The sequence below is a fragment of the Periplaneta americana genome, chromosome 5 (genome assembly GCF_040183065.1).
Source record: "Periplaneta americana isolate PAMFEO1 chromosome 5, P.americana_PAMFEO1_priV1, whole genome shotgun sequence".
In the NCBI taxonomy this organism is placed as follows: Eukaryota; Metazoa; Arthropoda; class Insecta; order Blattodea; family Blattidae; genus Periplaneta; species Periplaneta americana.
The window spans coordinates 30,735,497-30,744,254 of NC_091121.1; positions in this window are offsets into that span (position 1 = coordinate 30,735,497).

Genomic DNA, 8,758 nt, shown 5'->3' on the forward strand with positions numbered 1-8,758 from the left:
CGTTAAACCAAAGGTCCCGGGTTCGATACCCGGCTCCGGAACAATTTTTCCCTCGAAATTATTCAAATCAACTTTACATGGAGTTATACCTGAAATCTTGATTTGCAGCTAAGTTATTGTTATAATTACTAATTTACATAATATATGTGCGTTTAAAAGACTAGCATTACTTAGTATTTAATAGGGAACGGATTTTTAGGTATCAGACTGATATTGCCCAAATAATTAGGACAAATCGAGCGTTTATGTTGTAGTTTATCATTTGTTCATAACTAGTACCAACATTAATTACCTGAAAACCCGGTTCTAAGGAATTAATAACCTAAATATTAACTGGATTAAAATTTCAATTGAAACTAAAATGTAGTATGGCTCTATTTTCACATGTAATAGGTTAATAATACGTGGAAAGCCCTAGTAGCATAAAACTTAAAACAAGAAGACAAAATCACGTTTGCTTCATAGTCTTATAGGCCCACATCATTTTCGAGTATTAAATAAAATGTCCAAAATTATAGTAAAGACTAAGAATTAAGTTATATCATAAAGGTATAATTAATATAAAATATTATATCTTACTTCCCTTAAAGCAACAAGAGGGTGTAAAATAATTGTCAACCTGCCGCCTCTTGCATTTCGTTGCAGATTATTATTTCGCATTCTTGCTAAATTTTGTGTTGATTCCTTCGAAAATCGAAATATTCGCCTGAAGTTATCGTCGTTATATATTATATAGTAACAAAGGACTATTCCTGCCTCTCATCACTCTAATCTGGGGATTTAATACCCGTTGACACAAATTTTCCTTTGATAATCATCCAGCTGATCTATCTCCATCTTGCATACATGAAGCCGTGGTTTTAAACCTACCCCAGCCGTGGTCTCTGCTTCAGACCATGGTTTCGAGCCACGGCTCAGAAAAATGAAAAATACCTCGTTTTATAAATCCAAACGCGGTTTAAAGCCATATTCGTGGTCTAGACCTCGTTTTAGAAATCGACCCATAGGGTTTGGAATTGAACGGGTTACATCAGCTTCTTGTCTATGCGGATGACGTGAATATTTTAGGAGAAAATCCACAAACGATTAGGGAAAACGCGGAAATTCTACTTGAAGCAAGTAAAGGGATACGATTGGAAGTAAATCCCGAAAAGACAAAGTATATGATTATGTCTCGTGACCAGAATATTGTACCAAATAAAAATATAAAAATTGGAGATTTATCCTTCGAAGAGGAGGAAACATTCAAATATCTTGGAGCAACAGTAACAAATATAAATGACACTCGGGAGGAAATTAAACGCAGAATAAATATGGGAAATACGTGTTATTATTCGGTTGAGAAGCTTTTGTCATCTACTCTGCTGTCCAAAAATCTGAAAGTTAGAATTTATAAAACAGTTATATTACCGGTTGTTCTGTATGGCTGTGAAACTTGGACTCTCACTTTGAGAGAGGAACAGAGATTAAGGGTGTTTGAGAATAAGGTTGTTAGGAAAATATTTGGGGCTAAGAGGGATAAGGTTACAGGAGAATGGAGAAAGTTACACAACGCAGAGCTGCGCGCATTGTATTCTTCACCTGACATAATTAGGAACATTAAATCCAGACATTTGAGATGGGCAGGGCATGTAGTACGTATGCATACAGAGTGTTAGTTGGGAGGCTCCGGAGGGAAAAAGACCTTTGGCTATGCCGAGACGTAGATGGGAAGATGATTTTCAAATGGATTTGAGGGAAATGGGATATGATGGTAGAGACTGGATTAATCTTGCTCAGGATAGGGACCTATGGCGGGCTTATGTAAGGCCGGCAATGAACCTCCGGGTTCCTTAAAAGCCAGTAAGTAAGTAAGTTAGTAAGTAAGTGATATCACATTCATTTCACTCAGACGCTATGTAACTACAGCAATCATAAAATAATAATAATAATAATAATAATAATAATAATAATAATAATAACAATAATAATAATAATAATAATGATAATAATAATTCTTCAACCCAAACCAATCTGCTGTTACCAAATGAAGGGTTTGCGGGAAAAACAATGAATTTCACATTTCTGTTAAGGATTAGATAATGATCTAATTGAGTCTATAATTGCAAGATGTATTGCTGTTTCTATAGAAAATAAAGGAAAGGATTACTGTATTCATGGTGGTAATTCTTCTTCTTACCAGTTTTCATAAGAACAACACTAAATTTCGTAGTGATCCATTGAATTATGATATGATATATTTCGTCACAGGACTTCTTTACATGTAATGGTGTACCTCACATTTCTGTATCCGGTGCCACCATTAACATATTATTACAATAACACATTATTTGCAGTACACGTCTACTCCCAATTACACTATGCACCTTTTTTGTTACTTGGTAAATCTCCCCTTCAGTTTTCTCCTACATTTCATTTGCTATTCTCTATTTGTTCATTAATCCTAATGTATCTAATATTATATACTCCTTTCAAACCCCCCTTTTTCCTCTAACTACTATTCACTAAAATCTCAAATTAAATTTTTCTCTATAAATTATCATATTGAATTATTTGTCCTATTTGTTCTTTGACCTTTTCTCCTATCTTTCTCTTATATCCATTTAATGTTCCAACGTTCAAATGTTAGTACTAATTTTATGCTGTCACTTGTTCACTTCTCTTAACCCTTTTTCACTATTTTCACTCATTACTACTTGCGCTCACTTTCACTTTCTCACTATTCTGCTTACACCTAATCCTTTGACACTATTCTCACTTCCTATAAATACTTACGGTATATTTTATTCTACACATTTGCTTATACACACTCTCTCTCCCCTATACTTCTCGATCTTTTTCAGTTTCACTTTACTTCCACTTTTAATCACATTCCCATATTCTTAATCATATCTAATATCTCTGCTATATGCTCAGCTGTCGCAGGTTCTGACCTTTCTTTACTGCTCGTCTCTGCCTCATTTCTTTCTCTGTCTTTCTTTCTATTTATGTCTTCTTCTATTCCTCTTTTATTTTCCCTCCCAAGCTTTCAATTTCACACACTAGATTTCCACTTACACTCGCACCCTTATTCTTTTCACTACTTTCTTCCCTATCACTTCCTGACTCTTGGTTTCTCTTGATCCATTGAATTAGATAATGACATCAACCTTAACAGAATTGTGATATTCACCGTTTTTTCCCCGCAAAACCTTCAAATGTCCCTGTCCATAGCATCATCATCACGATTCTTCAACCCTTGTTGAAATGCACCTTACAAAGCGTTAATTAACTCTAAGTTAAAGATAAAAATTTCTGTTAAAATATTGCGTTTCTTCAACTTTATATTTCACATTTTAACATTCTGTTTGTTAACTCTCTGTTAGGACCAGAGATTCTAGAGTTTAACCGTAACCTATAAACAAATATAAGCTCAATTCTGTTTTCTGAACTCTGACAATTGCGATTCTCACTTGTTTCATTTGTTTGATTCAGAGAGGATAGAAGTCTTTCTATTCTCTCAGGTTTGATTTCTGCTTCTTTCCTCGTCTGTATCACAATAGCGTGGAGCAGTGTATTGGTATTGCTGTTGTGAAATGGAAAACACTGGAACAAAAAGAAATCGTGGGACTAATTTATCTTCGTTCGAGAGAAGCCTTCTGCTGGAAATAATTTCGCAGTGTAAACCAATTACTGAGAAAAAAACAAACAAACGGATCTACGTTGAAAACGAAAAGTAAGGCTTCGCAGAAAATAGCCTATACCTTTGTATGAACTTCTGGTCTGTCAAATCACAGTAATCATCCGCTCTGTTTATGTATTCAGGGTTATCATTTTCTAAACAATCGAGATATAAAAGTTCGGCATCTAACACACCAGTCATATTGAATACTTCTATGCTAACAGAGAGTTAAATGATTTAACTCCATGATATTGGTTAGTTAAATTAACATAAGTTTAACAGCCTGTTATTACAAACAGTAGTTGAAGAAATGCTTCAACTGTTAAGTTTACAGTTAAAAATTGAATAACACACTGTTATAATTTAACAAAAGTTGAATAGACAGGACCTTAGTCCTTTTCTTTGCTTGTTCCGACGAACCCCATCCAATCAACATTCTCGTGGTTTACCCCTTCCTCTTGTCTCTTCAGCAAATATTTTCCATGGTATTATCTTTTCAGTGATCCGTTTTAAATGTCCATACCAACTCAAACGTTTTCCTTATATTGTTTCTAAAATATTTCTGTCCACCTGCTTAATTTATATAGGCCTAATATTAATAATTTTATTGATATTCTAATGAAAAGAGTACTCAACCCTATTTTATTCCAAAATAGGCATTTTAGAATGAATATTTAATTAATTACAATTTATATGAAAAATATTTCAAGTACCATAAAGATTTTTCCAAACAATTTGTAGTGTTGTAGTAAATTTAATGTTACATAAATATAGTCTACAAAATATCATCATAATTATCATTAGACCAGTTTTCTAGTGTGTTTAGTTTCTGGCTTTTTGGTTGGATGTGTAGAATTTCCATGTCTGTGTTGATGTCTCTGTATGTGTGGTTAGCATTTTTGATATGCTCTGCATATGTGGAAGTGTTTTGTAATTTTGTAATGGCTGTGATGTGATCTTTGTAATGTGTTTGAAATGATCTGCCTGTCTGTCCTATGTAGAACTTGTTGCAGGTTTTACATTTGAGTTTGTATACGCCTTTGTGGTTGTATTTGTGAGTTGGGCTCTCGCTTGGGCTGATTACCTGTTTGGGTTTTTCCGAGGTTTTCCCCAACTGTACAGCGAATGTCAGGTAATCTCGCCTTATTCTCGCCAAATACAATCTCGATATAATCAATTCCATCGACCCAAAATAACTCAATACTTGATAAATAACCATGTACATGTAAAATAAAATTATGGCTCGGATTTCTATTGTCATATTTTTCTCATCCACTCCTTCCACACACACTTTTGCACAGCTTTTATTGTTCGTGGAAGTATATTTTTAATCATATTTTATCATTAAATCATACGGTAAAACGGTATTAGAAATTGACAACGGTATTAGAAAATGACAAAAGGAAGGAAAGTACTATACTGTCATTCCGGACAAACTGGAAATTCTAATAAAAAAGTCTTTTTCAGAAATATTTATTTATTACTAGCCGTACCCGTGCGCTCCGCTGCATTAAAAAATTAAATTGCGATCATTTTGATCCAGAGACCACTCATTTGGTGCAATGACAATTCCTTTAACATGTTTCTTAATTGTTATTACATGCAACCATAGTTTAATGAAGATTGACATATCATTTAGTTTTAATGTGTATACTTTATATTACTTGCTATATGTTTCCATTGAATTAATAATAATAATAATAATAATAATAATAATAATAATAATAATAATAATAATAATAATGATTTATTTTAGCTGGCAGTGTTAAGGCCGTAAGGCCTTCTCTTCCACTCAACCAGCAAAAAGTGTATATACATATGCATGAACTTACAAAGAATCCAACAATTTGATTTAGATGAGAGTTACATGTATACAAAAGTTATTTACAAATTAAACAACAAAATACTATGAACTATTAATTAAACACTGAAATAAACTGTGTAGCAGAATTAAACTAAAATACATAGAATGTTAATATATTTCAAATAATATTAGGTAATAGAAAGAGATTATTACGAGACAATTAAAATACAGCACAATCAGGATGATGTCTAAAGAAAAAAGTAACAATGTAGTCAGTGATAGTTTAAATCAGTAAGATTGGAGTGAAATGCTAATAAGGTTATCTTTTAAGCTGTTCTTAAAGGTGTTTATTGTCTTGCAGCCCCTAATACTTTGTGACAAGGAATTCCATTGACGCGAGGTGGATATTGTAAAAGATGATGAATAACAAGATGTTCTATGAAGAGGTATACTTAGCGTGCCACAGATAAGTGATCTGGTATTTACGTCGTGGTTAGAGTATAGATAAGAGAAACGAGACGAAAGGTAATTTGGTGTTGAAGTGTGCAGAATTCGAAAGAGTAAAGACAAAGAGTGTAAAGTTCTGCGTTCTTTAAGTCGGAGCCACGAAAGACTTGCGAAGGACGGTGATATGTGATCATATCGTCGGATGTTGCACACGTATCTGACGCACATATTCTGAGCTCGCTGTAACTTGACTGACAATTCAGAACTTAGGTCACTTAACAAAACGTCACAATAATCGAAGTGCGGCGTTACTAGGGTTTGCACTAGGGTAAGTTTTAGTTGCTGGGGCAAGAAGTTTCTCAAGCGACTCAAACAGTGAATGGAGGAACAGATTTTTTTTATCGTTTCTTAAACTTGAAAATTCCAACTTAGATTATTATAAAAAAAGAAGCCAAGATTTTTTACGACAGATGAATAAGGGATTAGCGTGTTGTTAAGGGTAACAACTGAAAGATTACTGTTATTAAGGGAGTTAACTAAACGCTTATGCCCAATAATTATGGCTTGAGTCTTACTTGGATTAAGTGCGAGTCCGAAATTGGCCGCCCAAGTGGAGACAGTGGCTAGGTCACAATTTAACTTGTCAATCGATTCATTGATCGTATTGGGTCTGGAATGTATGTAAAGTTGTAGGTCGTCGGCATAGAGGTGATATCGGCAATACTGTAAGTTCTTTGATACGTCATTAATGTAGATAGAGAAAAGTAGTGGTCCTAATACGGAGCCCTGCGGCACTCCCGCCTTTGTGCATTTCCATTGGGAGAATTGATTATCAAGTGAAACACACTGTTGGCGGTCACGTAGGTAGGAGTCCATCCAGCTCAAGGTATTGTTTGACAGGTGCAAAGCCTTCATCTTTGCAAGAAGCAAGTCGATATCAACAGAACCAAAGGCATTGCTGAAATCGAGAAGAGTTAGTGCCGTTACTTCACCCCAATCCATAGCTTCACGGATGTCCTCAGTCACTTTAAGTAGGGCTGTAGAAGTGCTGTGTCCATGTCTAAAACCCGATTGATAGTCATCAAGGAGTTTGTGTTCGTCGAGATAGTTCATAAGTTGTCCATGTACAATATGTTCTAATGATTTTGAAAGAGTGGGAAGAATTGGTATCGGTCTGTATTGGTTTACTGTAGAAGGTGTGTTAGATTTAGGTAAAGGTTTCACTAATGCCATTTTCCAGAGTGAGGGGTAGGACCCAGTCATAATAGATGCATTGAATATATGTGTGACGGTCGGCAGGATCACATCTATTATTTTATACAGGAGAGTGATATTTATATTGTCTATACCTTGGGCTTTAGATTTCATACGTCGCAGCGTCTTCATTACGTCAGTCGGGTTAATGTATTTAAAGAAGAATTTATCCCACACAGGTTGGGGGTAAGATCTGAGAAATTCAAGAGTCTCTTGCTTATGTAATGGTTCAGGTGGAGCAGTGACAAAATGTTCATTTAGACTATTGAGTGACAAGTTGATGTTATCTACCCGAGGCTTTGCTTTTGTTAGACCCAGGTTATTAAGGTTACGCCACAATTCTTTCGCACTGACCGAAGGTAGAATAAGGGCATGTGCATGGCGTAATTTAGCATTTCTTACTGCTTGATTACATTTATTTCTTAAAACTTTGTAAGTATTAAAATCTAATTCGTCCTTGCTCCGTCTGTATTTACGATAAGCAGTGTCTCTGTCTGTCATGAGTAATTTTATGGCATCGCACATCCAAGGCGCAGGGTGTCTACCAACTCGTCTGGTTTTCAAGGGTGCGTGTTTATCGTATAACTGAATTACTAGGTCGTTAAATTTTTCGATTTTGTCGTCAATGTCTGGTAAATTCCACACTTCAGTCCAAGGCAGGCTAAGTGCGTCATTGATTAATTCATCATGCTCAATATGCTTTAAGTCCCGGTATGATGTGATGCGAGGTTTATATTTTGGACAATACAAGGAATATTCTAAAAAGATTATGTCGTGTGCTGAGATACCCGGGGCTGGTGTGAGATACCCGGCGCTGGTAATAACTTAATTTTAACCCTTGTTTACTACGTCTTCAGTAAATGGTGCTTGGCCCACTATGGTTCTGAACCCTTAAAATAACTTAAATAGTGATACAGCATATATAGTGATATGTAATTATATTTCTTTCTTTCGAAAATGTAAGAATTCACGATCTCCTATGTGCCATTGCCATGGAATGAATAAATGTGTTTTTTCTTCCTACTCAAAAAAATTTATATTTTGCACATAGGAGTTACTGCAGGAACAACAACGCTATAATCTGAGGCGGCGGTGAAAATGTATTATATTGTTATTTTAATTCTTGTATATCCTTTAATCGATATCACTTCATACAAACACAGAAACATTCTCTGTAGGCCATGTTTAATAGCTTTCATTTATTGTTGTACAAGGCCCCTTCTAGATGAAGTCATTTGTTTTTTATTTCATTGCAGCGCCATAGATGGCGTTGTTATATACATTTTAAAACTCATTTATCTCATAGAATAAAACTTATCGGAATTAATTAAAAAAAACTTTTGTTATATAACATTTTTCACGAAAATTAATAATAAGGGAGATATTTCGATTTATTTAATTTAAGCCATCTTATAACCCCCCTTTTAAATAAAGTATTTTGAATGCTATATAGCCTAAAATCTAAGTTACAACGAACTTAATTTATATTTCAATTTTCATGTACAGTAAATCAGTTCAGTCAATGTCGCGTGAAAAGATAACAAACATCCAGACTAACAGACATACACACAAAAATTTCAAAAAAGCGATTT